This window comes from Nothobranchius furzeri, chromosome 13, assembly GCF_043380555.1.
Source record: "Nothobranchius furzeri strain GRZ-AD chromosome 13, NfurGRZ-RIMD1, whole genome shotgun sequence".
NCBI lineage: Eukaryota > Metazoa > Chordata > Actinopteri > Cyprinodontiformes > Nothobranchiidae > Nothobranchius > Nothobranchius furzeri.
This window is the reverse complement of record NC_091753.1, coordinates 42,200,885-42,219,603: the sequence shown is the minus strand read 5'-3', so window position 1 is coordinate 42,219,603 and position 18,719 is coordinate 42,200,885. Positions and strand designations below refer to the sequence as shown.

General features: G+C 41.6%; 1 protein-coding gene and 1 long non-coding RNA gene across 7 annotated transcripts in view; one reads left to right on the top strand and one right to left on the bottom strand.

Annotated features, from left to right (window-relative positions):
* LOC129163812 (uncharacterized) overlaps positions 1-18,719 on the top strand; it is a 47,857-nt gene that overhangs the window by 16,408 nt on the left and 12,730 nt on the right. The gene's annotated exons all lie outside the window — the stretch shown is intronic.
* cux1b (cut-like homeobox 1b) overlaps positions 1-18,719 on the bottom strand; it is a 69,040-nt gene that overhangs the window by 47,861 nt on the left and 2,460 nt on the right. The window contains exon 1 of one of the 6 annotated variants that reach the window (XM_054742664.2): positions 2,632-2,754. The exons of the other annotated variants lie outside the window; for them this stretch is intronic. The gene's annotated coding sequence lies outside the window, so the exon portion shown is untranslated. Of the gene's footprint in view, positions 1-2,631; positions 2,755-18,719 lie in introns of those variants that run through there. 6 annotated transcript variants of the gene reach the window in all.

Genomic DNA, 18,719 nt, shown 5'->3' with positions numbered 1-18,719 from the left:
ATCGATTAACAAAAAGTGTTTTTTGTTTCATATGCACAGGTTTAACAACTTTTAACAACTATCAATGGCGGTTGAACATTAAATGCACAAAAATAAGCCATAAATACAGTTTCCACTATCAAAGTAGTCATACTTTGTTGATCCAAACACTGCTGATCTCTCAACGCAAATGATGGGAATTAAACAGTTCATTTCGATGCTTCTCCCACACAACGGGTGTTTGGATCTATCTTCCGCGTTTATTGCTCGGACTGTATCGCAAGATCTCGAAAATCCCGCGCATGCCTGTTTGCGCACCTCAGGTCTCCGCACCGGAGCGGAGCCGTTGTAGAGCGGGTACAGTATAATTTGAGTTTGGAAGCAAGCGGCAGCGGAGGCGGAGTGGAGCGGAGATAGTGGAAGTTTGGGGTTATAAAGCGCTGGGGGAAACCCTGTATCTGTTTACAAAGGTGAAACTCAGTGTCCGTGTTTACAATTCTTTTCAATGTTGTTGACAGCCAGGGCTACGTGGACATTCCACACGTGATCATGACATCACCATCTGTTGTGCAAAGATGTGGTTTCATTCACAAGGTGTAGCGGTGTCCACCATCAAGCTTGGCGGCACGAATGCCACATATTCCCACTGCCATGGTGCTTTTATGAGGTACACGCAGCGGCAGTACTACCCTGATTTGCTGCCACATCGTTTCTTATGAAAAAAGACAATTATAGTGCATCTTTCGTTGATGCTTCCGTTATTACTTGTGACAAAATCCTAGAACATTCCATGTCCACCTTGAGCCTGAAAGCGGAACACCCTCTGGCTTTCGCTAATCCATCTTTGAAATTATTCAAAACTGAAAACTACCTTTTACAAGTTTAATCTATGAACCACTCACATCAACTCCAGCGCTATTTTTAAATGCAGCTATAGATGGACAGGACTGTGTAGTTTGTCAGAGGGTGGTGTGTGTGTGTGTGTGTGTGTGTGTGTGTGTGTGTGTGTGTGTGTGTGTGTGTGTGTGTGTGTGTGTGTGTGTGTGTGTGTGTGTGTGTGTGTGTGTGTGTGTGTGTGTGTGTGTGTGTGTGTGTGTGTGTGTGTGTGTGTGTGTGTGTGTAGGAAAGCATTAAGTATGCTGTAATATCTGTTCAATGGCTGTAAAGAGCCCTTTGTGGGTTGGCCGGACTGGCCCACAGCAGCAGTCCCTGTCCTGGTTCATTTGGTCGTCTGGTCAGCTGTAAAGACGATTGGAACAGATTGCCAACACTCCCTAGAGAGACTTCAACACTGACTTGGCCAAGAAGCCTCTTGCGCACTACCCCACATGCATGTGCTCTCACATGATTGCACAGACAGGCTGCCGCAGTAACTTTGAGAGCCCAGTCTCTTCACGTTCTTTTAAACTCTGTTTCAGAAGAGGAAGCCTGCTAACATGTTTGCCCGCTGAAATCTGGCATGGCGAGCTGTGTTTGCAGCTAGGAGGAGAGAATGCGACTGAGAAAATAGCATTCATCACTGATAACAGTCACAAGTAAACAAATTATATTACTAATGGCCATCACAACCAAGGTGTGTGTGTGTGTGTGTGTGTGTGTGTGTGTGTGTGTGTGTGTGTGTGTGTGTGTGTGTGTGTGTGTGTGTGTGTGTGTGTGTGTGTGTGTGTGTGTGTGTGTGTTCGGTTCTCCTAATGAAATTCCTTCCACTCATCTGCAGGCAGAGAGAAAGGCCTTCTATCTAACTAATTCGCTCTAATTACTCTAATGAGCCACAGGTGATAATACAGTGAGACTGATTAATTAAATGGGAGGCCCCAATCAGGCATGTCTGATTATGCCAATCATATTGACTACAGACTAAATGAAATAACAGGAGACAGCCGCACTTTAATTGAGGTATCTAAACTTTGTGGAATTCCTTATACCCTCACAATCCGACATCAACATGCCAGATAAGCCGGTGGAATGACAACAAAGTTATTGTTGTGTACACAGTGTGAAGTCCATCTGCAGCTGCTGTCTGTGTTGCCACGATGACCGGCAGTGCGCACAGAGCAGAAAGCCACACAAGGACTGTGTTCACCTCTCATCCTCTGAAGGATAATTGGGAGAGCGAATAGAGGAAAGACTTTGTTTACAAAAAGTCACACATGCCAAGTAGTCTGTCATTACTCCTTTGATCCAAGCAACACGTACTGCTTCTCACTCAGAAGAACCACCTCGAAGTTTAAACAAGATTAAAATATATCTATAGCTCATTTCATACCAAAAAAAACTTTAAATGATCCACATGAAAAACCAAAGAAAAGCAATTAATCTATGCATTTTAATGCATAAAGATAAAATACAAGATTTACCTCGGGAGCAGTTATCACCATCACAAAAACCCCATTGCAGAGGGGGAAATATTTAAAATATTAGCTCTAAAGTTTTATTTTTAAAAGTTTTCCTTTCAAAGTAAGAAATCTTTTACAATCTTTGTATTTGGCATCATCATAGAGATGTTTAGGAGATGAAGTTTTTTTTGTCCTGCCAGTGCCGTCACTAATCTCTCCTTTTATCTCCGACATGTCTGAGGCTGTTATGTGGTTATGATAGTAAACAGTAAAGGCGTCTGGAAAAGATGTCTTATCTGAAATCTACAAGGCCTACCTTTCAAACTCCCCCTCCGTCTCCCTGCAGAGCGTTCCAACTCCTATGCGGCTGACTGTTCTGTATGCCAACCCTAGTGTGTGGGGGTGGAGTCGCGGGGTGGCAGCTCAGTCAGGAGCGACAGCCACGCTCTACAGCAACACGGTACATGAACACAGATCACAGGCACGCCCCCTCAAAACACAGAACAGCAGCAGCACAGATAAGAACCTGCAATCCCGTTTGCCTGCCTACCTTTGACATAGCAGGTTACAGAACTTTAAATGTGCCAGCAGATGCCGTTTTCACAAACCACACAGGGTTTGAAGACGCAAGTCATATCCTCCTGAATTTCTGTTTTTGCTTTTCCTCTACCCCTTGGAGCGAAAGCCACAAAGTTTTCTTTACCGCAAGCTAACACAATAGTTTCACTGTAACAAGTGAGGCTGGAGCGCTTCTCGCCCGTGTGTTTGTATGCAGAGCGGCTGGGGGCGGGGGTCAGCCTAACACTCTCCACAGTCTAACAAGACGCTTGTGCTCCCAGAGCATTTTGCTCCTTTTTTTGAACACAGATCCATATCTACCAACAGCACAGGAGCTGTCAAGAATCACCTCAGTGGTGCTGACGCAAGCCTGGATCAAAAACAGCCTTTTTACACAGCAGCTTCGTTTGTATTGATCCATGTTTCCCTGCTCAGAGACTGGTTGTTGTTTTATCTCTCTATCCAAGCCTTAACTCTCCTGAAGCTTACTGAGAGCTAGTCATTATTTTGCCTGACCTATTGTCTGACAAGGGGAGGGGGGATCTAGAGGCCTGGACAGAGCCTAAACACAAATATAATGAGACTAAGATGGTTTCTGGCATAGAGGAAGTGCAGCTCACTTGGTCTCATTTTGCAGAGTTCGAATTTCGCTGGAGGCCCGTGTCACAAAGGGTGAGTGGTGTGGAGAGTGCAACGGGAGGAGAGGGGTATGGCGATATGCTAGGGGTGTAATGCATTGGTGAAAGGGCAAGATTTTTCATCCCTGCGTTTACAGGGTGGAACGGCTAGGATATTGAGATCTGAGATAGGATCAGAGGGTAGTGAGCTGTTTCAGCTATGATAAAGGCCAGGCATTACAAACACAGCACTGATGGAGAGAAAGGGAGAACCAGAGAGACACAGGAAAAGAGGGAGAGAGTATCACACCTCTCATCCCTGAATTAATGCATCCATTCTGCCAGGAAGCCATTCTGTGCCAGTGAGAGGAGATTGGGGAAGGGATGAGTGCACAGATACAGACTAAAAAATGGAAACGGTGATCATGGAGAGGGGCGATAGAAATTAATCACGTCTAGAGGAAGACTGGGACTCTCCAGAGCTTATTGACCCTTTGCACGTGACGTCACGCCACTCATGAGACCGCTGCCTTTGCCATGATGGAGTGCAAAAAGACCGTTTACACCTGTTGAAACTCAAGTGAAGCTAGTCAAAACAAGCCAGTTTGTAGCCTTTTATCGCTTTTATTTAGTTGATTTGACAGTAAAATGGTTTTAGCTTGCTGTGTGGTTGGCTGCACTAACAGGCAAGGATGTAAACTCAACTCGTTTAGTTTTTTTAATAACTTTGATGGAGACTGAGGACGGAGATGAACTGCAGCGATCAATCAAGCGGACTAGCGGCCCTCAGATTTGCAGCGAGCATGTTTTTACCGGGTAAGATTAACGTTCATTTATTTCACGAGGAAGACGGGGACAGGGATAAATGTGATGCGTTTGTTTATACTAGTTATTGATAATCCTGATGGATGGGGATTTCACCACAGAGGATGCGCGCCGTCCACTGTAGTGTAAAGCGAGATAATTATTAACAATATTAAAGCTCCGATGTATGATTATGTGTGTGTAATAAAAATGAACTTGTCATCTGTTGTATAATTGCTTTATATAAGTTATTGATCACTACTGTTTGTCAATCACACCTATCATGAGGATGTAATCAAGGGTAATCATGGTAGAGCCGAACATAATGTGATCATGAGGATGTAATCAAGGGTAATCATGGTGGAGGTGTGCAGCTTTGCACGCACATCAGTGGATGTCTCAGGTGGTTAGAGCTGCTTGAAGGATTCTACCTGACGAGGTTCATGGATTACATGTGTTCAGTTCTTCACCTATCATGGATTACGTTTTCTAACTGGGGTGTTCAGCTCTCCACCCATAAGCAACGGTAAGAGAAATGTTTTGTTCATGATTGATAACTTGTATAAATGCCGGTTGAATAAAGCCTTGTTGTTCATCTGATATTCAAGTTGTGTTTCATTGTTTCTGGCGTCGACTTGACAACGATCCTGATTAAATAAATATAAAGTGTAAAAAGATACTTTGAGTCTTTTAAGGTAATTAAAATAAAATAAAACATTTTATTGTAGAACAGTGTGTTAAAATGACGTTATTTATTTATATGAGCGTCGGCGTCCAGAGATCTTCTCATTCCGGTGTGAGAGCAGCAGCTGAACCCGGTAACACCACCACCAACAGAAGCTGGTAGGGATCCGGACTTATTAAAAATCAGCTTTGGTGTAAAGTGAAACGCTGTTCATAACATAATGTTATAAATCCAGAGGGGTGAATTTAGGCAAAGTCAGCAACATGTTTACATTGGTGAACAGCTGCAGAGAGAACGTACGCTAACGTTGGTAAGCTAGTTAAAGGTATAACAATCTATGTTTTTCTTCCGGGTGGATCACGGCAACCATTGGTCCGCAAAAATGTAAATTTCTGGTGAAGCCAATCCTGGGTTAGTTTTCACTTCCTGCACATGCGTACTCTGTGCACCCCCGCACTCTCATGGAAATCAGGAAGAGGCTAACGCGGTCCAGTCCGCTCCCCACAGACGCTGCTGTTGCCAGTTTTCCGCTCGAGAGGTTCTGCATGCTATTTTTAGAGCCTCTTATTACACATTACGGCCGGCAACTACTTGTAAACAGGCGCTGGGAGAGTGTTGTGTGACGTGGACAGGGTGGTTCTTTCCTGCAATTCAGAAACACCGATTGCTATACCTTTAACATACCGCTCTCTATGAGCCCCGGCTAGATGTGCTACTTCTGATAACTGAACTGGGCGTGAACTAGTTGAAGGAATGCTGGAGGAATTTTGTTTTTGTTTTGATCGCAAAAACAATTTCAGGCTCTACTTTTCCCTTTGTTTAGTAATCGTGTCACTCACTGTTTACATGCTTTTGCCATCCAGCATGGTGGACCCACGTGATTAGGTGACGTCGGTGCAAAGGAATAGCACATTTACCAGCACAAGGACTAAGACATTTCACAGAAAACTTATATTTAACCATAATCAAATGAATGTTAACATCAAACGACTAACAATCAGGTCATGGCCTCCAGGTTAACGTCAACACTTACTCCCAATCTATTTTTGACTCAGAAAGTCTAACTTTTGACAACGGAGCAGTGTTCTGTGTTGGTCTGTTCTCAGTTCGTTAGCCTATTTGATTTGTTGTAATTCACTTAGGCTTCCATATAAGGATGCCTAGCAGCTTTGTGCTGCTGACACAGTCGGGAGTAGTGAAAAAAGGTGTGTGCATCACCCTCATGTGCCTCTGATATATTAGATCCTTGCTCGGCATGATGTCTTTTTTCCACATTTTAATTTAGCCCCGTCTATCTGTTGTATCCAGTAATTTTCTAGACGCCTGATGACACATCAGCACGAGCTGTGCCATGGCCTATAAAAGCAGCATGTTGATTTCTGGGCATAAATTACAAGCGTGCATTAAAATACCCCATTAGTTTAGACATATCTTTGTTTCTGGACTCTTTGATGTGTCCAGTCACGCCGTCACTACTTTCTAGCGTGGCTTGCCGTCCGAGTTTGACACTGGAGGTCTATACCATCAACATCAACACAACGTGTCCTGGGGCTTAGTCTTACTCAGCCTTTATGAGCCAGAGTTTTCTGTTCTGCCTGCGTGACTTTTGAGAGGAAAAAGGCAGAGAAACGCAGTCAGGAGGAGAGAATGAGCATAGCTAATCCTTGCCATAATGACAGAATAATTAGCTTGTGTTAGGCTAAGTAATGAGTTGTAATTATATCATTTATTCTGCGTTGAGAAAATGTGATATAAAGCCTTCACAATGAAAGAAGAGGAATTGAGCTCAGTGGGAAGTAGGAAGGAGCATGTGTAAGAGCTCAGGCTCTTTCTATTGATTGATCCAAACATCAAACAAACCACTAGAGTAAAGGGGGGAGTGAAGGACAGCTAAAAGCTATTTGGAGCCTTCACTGCATAAAAGACTTGACCTGTTCCAAGCAGCCTACATATCAAAACCATCAAACAGCAATCAATAGACCAAAGCGGTCAACTCAACAAACCGTCACCCTACTAAAACATCAAAACCCCAGCCCAAGCGTCAGATGATAGGCTACACTCAGCTTATCCATTACCATCAGATAAAGAGGAGATAAAACACAGAGCCTAATCCTTTCATGTGTCGTGACAGCCACTGCAGCCTCCGAGGCATTCCTTCAGTCTGGCTCTCAAATAGTTTTTATGGTGGAAGGCAGCCCTTCAGCCAGCAAAGTCAAGGCTGTTCTGGTCTGTTTGTCTTATTTCACAGTTTACACGCTGTTTTATAGGTAGTTATTATGGTCGCCATGGTGATACCATACGTTTTTATGGTCTTTTGGTCTGAGGGCACAGAGTGTAATAAACAGAAAAGAAACACATACGCGTGAAAACAAAGACTCACAAGGCAAACTCCTGCTGTGGAAAAGGTCTTTTGCACATCCTTTCCTCTTTCCTTCATTCTTTATCAGTCTCGCAGAATGCCCATCTCCCTGCTTTCTGCTTCATGTGAAACGTGGATAGGCTAACACAGATTTGTCCTCTCTCATTCCACATCTGGAGCTGATCAGAGGGCCTCCTGGAAGTTGAGGCCTCTGGGCCTATTAATAACCATACTGCTGAACTCAGGGTCAGACAGCAGTCAGCGGATGAGCCTGTGTCTACTAAACACACCGTCCCTTCCCCCTTCTTCAAGAGGATAACTCTCACTTTTAAAAGATGAAGACGGCAGGCTACACAGCTAAGGAGTGCATATCCAATTTAAAGACTTCTACATAACCTCATCCAAGTAAAGCTGGAGCTCACAAATTATGCAAAAAACAAAGATTTAGGTTTCAGACATGTGATTCAATTTTAGTTGTTTCTTTTATTTTTAACAATATAAAATAAAATGTTACATAAATGTAGTGAAACAGCCTTGGTAGACTAAGATACTTTTCTTTTTTGTGTGTGCTTCCTTCCCTTCAATGTCCAAACAAGTTCAAGTTCAAGGAGGCTAGACCTGCTAAATGCAAGACAGATGGTAAAGTCCTCATCTGTTAGCTCCAAAGGTTAGACTAGTTAGACAGACCAGGTCAAACAGAGGTCATCTGGGTCACACCACCCCTGAACCGTGGCTCCAGTCTGACAGCTGTTCAGGCCAAAGGTCAAGAAGAGGTTAAAGTGCCGTCTGATGGTGTTCAATGACTTAAACAGCTATTGGACATCATTTGCACCAAATTTCCCACATTTCAGTGAGCAATGTCATAGATCAAACTATAAGTACATTTTAATTAGGAATCAAACCAGAGTATGGACATAAAAAAACGATGTCCACTAACATTTTGGTTCACTGGCTTCAGCAACTAAAAGACAAATAAGTCATTTTTCAACAGTTGCTAAAAATTTCCTCGCATCAGCAAAGTTTTACCAGCCTACAGCGTGACTACAAAGCTAATCGGTCAAGACCACAGCACTGAGAACAATCTGTAAAGCACAACCCACCCCCACCCAACACAAACACGCACCTGTGAATACAGGGTAGTTGAATCATCATAATCTGTGGTAGTTTTCTGCTGAGCTTAGCCAGCAGTCTGTGTTATTTTTAGAGGGCTGACACAGAAGCGAGCAGTCCATTTACTATGTGAGAGGGCAGCAGAACTATCGCATCTTTGGGTGTAAAATATCAAAATGGGAGCAGGCTCAAATCAAACATTAAATGCTTGGATGTTTAGTTAAATAAACATGGATTAGGTTTCTAATCATGAAGGTTCTGATAGTTGGGGATTAGCTACAATTCTAATAAAAAGGAGGTGAAAGTAAAGGCCAGATCCACATTACCACATCTGGATCTATAGCTTTAGCTTGTTATAAACATAGCTTTTCTTTCTCCCTTTTAACTCATTCACTGCCATTGACGACTAAAGTTGTCATTTTAGATCCAACCGTTCACTGCCAATGACGACTAAAGTCGTCATTTTAGATCCAACCGTTCACTGCCAATGACGACTAAAGTCGTCATTTGCATTTTTTTTACTGTGTGGGCATCAGAATGAGCCCCTGCGCCGAGAGAACAAACATCTCAGCTCTGAAGCCGATCTTCATCCGCATACGTCACACGTCATATGATCAGGAAGCAGAAAGTCCATGTGTTAGATCGTTTTGGGCCGTTCCTGTAAAAAAAAGTGAGGCGCGAACCGGAAAAGCGCCTGCCGACCACAATTCGACACGGATTATGAAAGAACGGATAATGCTCGAAACACGCAGATTCTTCCTGATGTAAGAGGTGAGTCTCTGCTTTGTTTTGGTCGTTTTGGCATCGACATCATCCTAGAGCGTAACGTTCCGCGACTCTTAAAAAAACGGCAAGAAACACTGGCAGCGAAGGCCTTTAGCGATCAGGAAACGGCTGGCAGTGAATGAGTTAAAGATGTAAATGCCACCTGAAAAAAAATAATTTTTAAATACACTTTGGGGTCGATTGGGTGAATCAAATCCTGCAACTCATGAGGATACAAACCACAAGACTGAAGAAAGTTAGAGGTGAGCCCAAAGGTTGAAGGCTGTTTCCAATCTGACAAGAAAGACGGACTGAGCCTCAGGGCCGACTATGGATCCAGCAACTAAGCCCTGATTGACACAAAAAATTACACAATGTGAGCTATTAGCAGATACCAAGCCATATCATAATTCAATCCCTACAACGTCAAAGTGCATCAATATCATAATTCAATACCAAGAACCATTAGGCTGCTGCACACCAATATCATAATTCAATCCTGAGGCCATCAGTGCTTGCCAATATCATAATTCAATACTTGTACCATTAGGACACACCAATAGGCATATTAGAATTCAATACCTATGGTCAATGATCTAAGAGGACACTGATACTGGAGTCATGGGTTGACATGGGATAAGGTCTCCACATAAGGCTACTCAGACTCATTTTAGCCCACACGCCTTGATAACAGTCAGATAAACAACACTAAAATTAGGTAGAGCATGGGGGCTCACCAATAGTTTGTCTTCAGCAGAAACTGAAGGCCACAAAGTATGTGGTGCAAAAGTGAATTTCGACATGAGGGGGACAAATTTGGAAAGGAAAACATGGGTAAGGAGCACCGCACTCCCACCCACTATATAACCATTTACAGTGGGTTTAGGTTTTCACATTTTGGTTCCTTGTGGAAACGAGACTCCATTTCTTTTCAAGGTCCACTGCCTACGTTTATAGTTCTATGTTAACATATTTTTCAGCTCCCCAAAAGTCTGTATATTAGACCTAGCATCTGCTTGCTGGGTCACCAGAAACCTGTACTGTAAAAATCAGTGTGACAGTTCCTCAAAGCTCAGATTTACTTGCGTTTATGCATTAATTACCACCAAATTGGATATTTTAGGTTATTCTCATCACATTATTGTTTTGTATACTTTAAACTACTCTTAATGCAATTTATACATAATGTAAAATGAATGGGAAACAAGATGTTGCTTTTATAGAGCTCAGTTCGCACAGACAGCAACAAAGTAAAATCAAGTCTCTTTTAAAATGTTTTCATGTGGGAGGGTTAGCTAAAGCTGAGACTAACGCTAGCGTATTACCTTTGTCTTTGACTGAATTGTTTGAGTACTTTCTTGCTATTAAAACCAATTGTGCACCAAAAAACTGAAAAGCTGTACTAAAGCATATACATTGTTCTTGTGTTTTGTGCTAAATGTGGTTGGGACTGCTGGACGCCTGCCACACAACTCTTTGCCTCAGTTCACCGTAATCTGCCCCCTCATGTCTTCTCCTGTCACACACAGAGACTCCAGAAGCTGGAGCAGCTAAACTACACGCGCGTTCATTGTTAATGTCACTGTAAAGTTTAAAAAAAAAGAAGTAGATATGATACGATAACATCCACAAAACTAGTTCTGTGTTTAACAGTAAATTAAAGTTTTTCTAAGCCTAATTTTATGATTTTCCTAACTTGCAGGGCCCTGATAGTAAATACAATATCAATTAGAGCAAGGAAATGTAGCCTCACATCGATATCACAATTCACCTCAATAACGACAAATGACAATAACTACCCATACATCTGCAGTTAGGGGGAACGGTGGCTTCGTTGAGGCCAAGGGCGCTTGCCTGTTCCTTCAAAACTCCTTTAACATTTTGAATTTCGTTGCTACTGCTGGCTTCCACTGGGTGCTACCCGCTGCCCCCGCCCACTGCTACAACATTTGAATCATCCTCCATTTCCTCACAGTTTATCCATTCTTGTTACACCCTGGATGAGGCAGTCATGTGACTAAGCAAAGCCACGCAACTCTACCTCATCCAGTTTGTAGCATAGCATCTTAAAGGAACATGAACATTGTAAACCTACACACATATTTTTCCCGAAATACCTAAAATACTAACATGGGCAAAATTACATCAGTAATAGACATACATTATGATATTGGTAAATTTTCAGTATGTCAACCACCCCTGCGTTCAACAATTACCCTTTGAAAGTTGTATTAAAACCAATGGTTCATGTGACTCATTTGTTACAGACAGAAAAAGTTGACCCCAGTTATTGCAATGGTTTTAGGCAGTGTATTGCACTCAAGGGTATGTACTGATACTTTAGCTACTTCCACACCAAATATTTGCTCAACATATATATACATACATATATATATATATATATATATATATATATATATATATATATATACATATATATATATATATATATATATATATTTATATATATATTTATATATATATATACATAATTGGCAGTGGTATAATGATTTTCGCACTGACTAACATAAATTAGCAGTGGCTGCCTTAAGTATTATTGGGGTGAAGGTGGCTCAGAGGTTAGAAAGGTTGCAGGTTCAGTCCCAGGCTCCCACAGTCATGTCCTCGTTTAAAACCCTTCACCCACCTTGCCTGCTGGTGGTGGTTGGAGAGACCGGCTGTGCCTTTGCTCGTCAGTCTCGCTTTTGTTAGAGCGCCCCAGGGCAGCTGTAGCTACACTGTAGCTCATCACCATTAGCGTGTGTGTGTGTGTGTGTGTGTGTGTGTGTGTGTGTGTGTGTGTGTGTGTGTGTGTGTGTGTGTGTGTGTGTGTGTGTGTGTGAATGGATGAATGATACACTGTAGTGTAAAGTACTCTGGAGTCCTCAGACCTGAAAGGTGCTATAAAAGTGCGACTCATTTATTATTAGGAATGTACATAGTTAAAAGGTTAATTGCTGTTAACATAACCGGGTAAAATAGTTTTGCCTGGTTAACTGCTAGCTGAGGTCACCTTCTTCTACTGTGCATGGATGTAATATATTTTCTGCCACCAGAGGGTGCAAGAGCACCACTATGAAAATCACAGAGGAAGAGTTTGTCACATGATTAGGGATGGGTACCGAATTCGGTACTTTTTAAGGTACCGACCGAATTCCATAGTACCGACCGAGCACCGATTCACATCATTTCAAATGGTGCCTCGTTTCAGTACCCGTCCTTCATAACGAGAACTTGCCAAGACAGCTGCGCATGCGTAAGAGCAATATGTCGTCGCTCACTGCGAGCCAGTTGTAAACAGAGCAGCATGGTAGAAAGAACGCACGCTAACGCTTGGGTCCACTTCACTAAATGTGATGGGTAACTGGGTGATGATGAAACCAGCGACAACGATCTAAGTGAGACATCCTCATCTGCTCCGGTGGGTAAATAAAATGTTTAAATGGTAAATGGCCTGTATAGAGTCCTGGAACCCCCCCAAGGCGCTTTACAACACAATCAGTCATTCACCCATTCACACACACATTCACACGCTGGTGGGGATGAGCTACGATGTAGCCACAGCTGCCCTGAGGCGCACTGACAGAGGCGAGGCTGCCGAGCACTGGCGCCACCAGACCCTCCGACCACCACCAGCAGGCAACGTGGGTTAAGTGTCTTGCCCAAGGACACAACGACAGCGACAGACTGAGCGGGGCTCGAACCTGCAACCTTCCGATTACGGGGCGAGCACTTGACTCCTGTGCCACCGTTGCCCCATAAAGATAACGTTAGCTTGATATGTTAGCTTCCGTTTCGCTAATGGTGCGTTCACTTTCTCCTCTGAACTCCGAATTTCCGACTAGAAGAACACGAACGCGCTCTAAAGTTTGGCTTCACTTTACTAAATGCGACGGGTGATTGGGTGAAGATGAAACCAGTGACAACGATTTAAGTGTGAGGCATCATCGTTTCAATCTGCTCCAGCAGTTAAATAAACTGTTTAAGATAACGTTAGCTTGATAAGTTAGCTTCCATTGCCACCGTTTTTATCAGCTAATGGTGTGTTTGCTTTCTCCTCGGAAATTCTATCTTCCCAGTAGGAAAAATCAAATGAAAAAAAGACGGCAAAAGGAATGAAGATACACAGTAAATTTAGTTCAGTAAAGATGTTTACTTCAGTTTAATTATCAGCTTATAAAACTACAAGGACGATGTTAAAATACAAACAGTTGAATGTTATTTATCGTGAATTTATCAAATATTGTTATATATTGAGAAAAATACATATTTAATTATAAAAGAGAATTAAAATAATAAACATTCTAAAGTATCGAAAATTGGTACCGTTAAGTACCGGTATCGATTCCTAGGTACCAGGAATTAGTACCGAATCGATTCAAATGTCAAAGGTACCCATCCCTACACATGATCAAATAAATTTACTCACAAATGAAGAGGTTAGGAAAGTACACAGCGTGGGAGCATTTTATTTTTGGTATTTAACTAAATAAGGCCAAGATCAAAGTGCTGAGCCTGGAAAAACATGGAAATAAAGCTGCGCAGCAAAATGAAACCGGGCCAGAAACAGGTCAGTGCAATGACGCCTGCTTTGTGACAGCTTGGTGTCTGCTTCCTCTAGTAGTTTGTTTGGCAAAAAGAAGAAACTTTGGTGTCATTCTTTTAGTTTAATGTAAGGAAACTAAAGTGTTTTTTAAAAGTGTGGCCTACAGAATGCGCTGATAAGCAGCACTGTGATGCCAGACGGACCGTTACGCAACAGGTTCTGACGGCTCTCCACTAACGTTGTTTTTAGTTTAGGAATGTTGTAACATGGGTGGGACTTTTGGTTCTGCATCCCTATTTATCATTTTTATTGACAATTGATGAACTGAAAATGCTAACCACTAGCATAACAGCTAACAGAGGCAAAGCAGATAAAGAGTGCCCCCTTCAAGACCTACCCGCTCCATAAAACTGAGGAGTGCAGAGTGGTGTCAATTAAGTTTCTAACCCAACAACCACTGAGATAAATGTTAAAGCTCTAGCTTAAAGTTTAAAAAAATATATCTGTTGTTACTTTAAGGAAGGGGTCGGCAACCCGCGGCTCTGGAGCCGCATGCGGCTCGTCCATCCATCTGACGTGGCTCTCTGTGCTTGTAAAATAATGACTGGATATTTAAATGAAATGCTTTATATTTTACTGCATAAATTTTACATCTGTAAGCTAATTCTAAATGTAAAGATTGTCTGCGTAAACCTGAACAGGTCCAACCCGGTCTTACTGTGAGATTGGGTTGACACGTCACGCTTGTGTGTAATCATATAGGCGCATTCTGAGCTGAAGAGGATATGAGATTCTGGGATTCTCCTCAGACAGGCTCATGGATGCGACACCACATTGGAGACAGGAACAAGCACAATTCAGCCAAAGTTTCGTAATCAGGGAACATTTTCTAAGTGACAAGTCTCGCTTCAGTCGGAGGAATCTTCCTGCATGCGCTCTGGTTCTGCGACGCGCTCCAAGCCCCTCTCCACATCTTCAGCTCGCTGTGCACCGTACATACACGCTGACAGCGAGCTGCGCTGAGCAGTGTCCAGTTCAGATGTTCAGAAGGAAATCTTTTCTTGAGTGGTTTAGCTACATCTGCGATGTGCATAACGAATAAAATGTCAGTTCATCTGCATGCGTCGGGGTAATTCTTTCTATTCTTTCTCCGTCAAAATAAACGGCCAAATACGGGAACTATCCGGTCAACACAACACAAGCCCTGCTTTTAACTGTTTTGTTTTCTTGTGAAAATTGTTGCCAATTTAACTTGATTGACACCAGAGCCAGGCGCACTGCACCGGTATCTCCGTCACTGTAAATGAGGAAAAAACAAATTGATCGGATCCTTTTCTGACCTTCCCCACCTACAAAGTTTAATTACAACAATCAAACGTGACAGAGCCTGGATTTGTATTCTGAACAGTCTAAACATGTTTTAAAAAGAAACGTATGACAAAAGAGGCATCTGCTCAGTAAAACCACCAACAGGGTGAAAAATATCAAAATATTGTAGGCAGAGACGGGCTACAACTTCTGGATCCATTTTATATAAATCATTTTATTGATTATCTTCTTATGAAAGATAACTTTGATGTACACGAGGGACCGGTACTGGCTGCTGACACCTGTTGTGATTGGTTAAAGCAGCTCTCTGTTGTCTGAGGATAGGCCCCGCCCACAACGCCGCGGCTGCTGTGGCTCCCAGTGTTTTCTTTACTGTGGGAAACGGGTAATAATGGCTCTTTGATGGGAACAGGTTGCCGACCCCTGCTTTAAGGTGACAGGAGATAAATGAGGAGTGTAAAACAAAAAACATAGTTTAAAAAAAATAGTTTTCCAGTCACAAATAAACTTATTCGTCAATCAGTAAGTCCATTAAAAAATAAAGATTAAAATATACATAAAACTGAATTCAACTAAAAAGGTAGTAATTGATCAGATTTTCACTTGTTTTCATTATCCATTATTTCTATTTATTTATTATTTATGAAGGAATGATACACATATTCTAAAATTCTGAAAAATATTAAAATGATTTTACCTCTCAGATGAATTTTCTGCCATCTATAACTCTTTTATAATATAACAATAATAGCTCTTTAATAACCTGAACAGTTAACCAGCACAAATGTTGTGCATGATTCTGATTATCCTAACAAAGATAAGACAAATGGGAAGTATGTCAATTATGCAGAAGAAATCGACTTGAAGATTTAAATGTTGTGTGAGGGTATACTTGATTCTTAAAATGGACAACATTCACAAACTTGGTGAGTACAAACAGGGAGGATGATCTGAAGTTAGCCTACAGACAAGAAGCGCTGCAGTTTCCTCTTTGCTGGAATAAGGAGGGGGAAAATAATGGCTGCTTCTGTCAGAAAGGATGGTGTAACTCAATGATGCTGTAGGTGAGAGAGACTCCAAGTGGGTCTGTAAATAAAGCCGGCCACTTGAAAACAGTTCTCTGGAAACTGGCCCCTCAGCTCCTGCTGCTAGTTTTTCAAATGGAGGTTTTTTCTTAGAGTAGATTAAGTGTTTTAGTGTTACAAAGCAAATAATTAAAAGCAAGATGTCAGTGATTGAACACCACGTATGTTTCTTTTACATTTACTATAAAACTACCATGACCAAAAAACTGAACCGTAAACTCTTCTCCTTTTTTAAGTTACTAATCAAAGCTGGTGAAAAAAAATTCTATGACAAGCCAATGGTTACAACAGATGTAAAAGATTTAATTGATGCAGTGACCACAAAGACATTAAAGAGACAACGTGTAGTTTTTACCATTAAACTCTGGAAATATCCATCGAAATGTTGTTGCAAATGAATAAAATGATAGGCAGTCGTTGGATATTATTGGCAGCTTCGTAACATATAACCATAAAAATTGGGGTTTAAGTACATAAAGTGTGAGTCAAAGTCTCTGGGGTGCGCCTTATTAGACGCCATGTTTCCTTCTGGTCAGCTCAGTGTCCTGCGCCTGTTGATAACATCACACTAGATGATTGGCTGGACATACGACCTACAGAAATTATCTTACCATGTTCAAAAACATTTAGAATGCAAGAAACATAAATTTAATAACAAAACTGCTCAACTCTTTACAAAACGTATGTGAAAGAACAGAATCGAAAAGGAGATGCAATATATTTTGGCCGAGTGGTATTGCTGTAGTTTGATATCGTTGGCAGGCGCAGGACCCCGAGCCGATCCAGAAACTTCAACTCCAGAAAACTAGCACTGGCTTTGCATTCACTGGATGGGATTAACTGAAGAACCATCAAGTTCTAAGGAGTCAAGCTAAGGTTGCATGCTTTCTGCTTCACCGTATATTTTTAAACTAGCAACAGTCACGTTGATATAGCGTAAAACTACCCTGAAATGTAGGAAATTACACACTGCTACCAGAAAATGTCTTTAATTGGTTGTTAAACCCCAAATTTAGATTATTTTGTATATATTTATATTGTCTCTTTAGGTTTATATTACATTTTTTGATTAGAAAAAAAAACACATTTTATTATTCTGAGACAAAGTGAGAAAATCCAAGTTATTGAATGTTCCCAGGGTTAAGAACATTTCTATTGACAAGAATCTCCACTTTCAGTTTGTAAAAACGTGTTAAAGTCGTACAAAAGTAAATTTAAAAAATTGATGATTTACTAATCAAATGTTAAGGTTTAAACGCTACAAAATATTCAAGTTTTCACATAAGATTACATTTTTTCAAAATGTAATATTAACGAAGAATGTCTCACTCAACGTGTTCAAGGATCAGATTCTTTTAAATTACTGTTAAATGCTTTGTCTTTTGTACCAACAGCATCTGACATAAATCAGAATGCCTTTCATTGTTTCAAGGTAAAAATTCTAAGTACTTATATAACTGTCCTTTAAAAGTAAAAAAAAATGTTTCTTTTAGTGAGTTGGATGATCTGGGTCTGAAGTAAGAACTCCACCAATCAGGAAGCAGGTGGAAAACTTACAGTTGACAGTTTGAAGAGTTTATGCTGTTCTCTGATAAGGTAAATATTTTTAAAGTTTTTTTAGTTTTTGAGAGCACCGAATTTCTGTATTCCACATTTGTCCACACCGAGACCACTTAGAAGGAAAGATGACGAAGAACCGACCAAAGCGGACACAAGGACAGACCAAAGACCTGACATGCACTTGTTCTTTTTCTCTGACTCATGCTTAGTTGCTCAGCAGCACACAGTGAAACCTCAGTCCCAATGCCAGGGTTTGTCACTGGGCAGAGCAGCGAGTTGGCTACAGTAAAAAGCATGACGTGATGCCCCTTCCTCTGTGCTCCCCTTGGCCTGTGCAGCAACAGAGGGGTAAAAATATCCCACCAGCAAGTTCAGACAACCAGCTCATAAATTAACACTAAAACTCCTGCAGACAACGGCGAGCCCGTCGCTGAGAGATTTATACCACTCAGGTTCCCACTGACCACAGCTCCGGGATCAGCTTACAAAATCCTTTTCCTAAATTTACCCATTAGGAGGTAGTGAATAAGAACAGGGTCAGGATCAGATTTCATCCAAGTCGCTATTTAGCTTTACGCTAACACAGTAAACTGTTTTTCGAAGAGGCTCTGGGGTACGTTTCTTTTTTCCAGGAAATGTTGAGAGGTGAGCTGTAGGCTATTAGGCCTAAATTGGGAATTGTGTGAGACCGAGAGGCCTGTTCGTAATTTTCTAAGCTTACAAAGGAAGTACAAGTTGCAGATTTAGGCACAGTTGTTCACTCATATCTCATTAGGACTAGCTCAAGCAGAAATGCGATGTTTCAGCAAGCTGCTTGACCGAGTCAGAAAAAAAAGAAAAAGAGGAAAAAAAACAACAGGAGAGAAGAGTGATGATCCCTTCTAAAGAAACTCAACTCTGTAATGGACGGACAGGGATTACAGACGTTAAAACCTCCTCCATCTGTAATTCACCGTCACCCCACCATCATCTATGAATCAGTGATC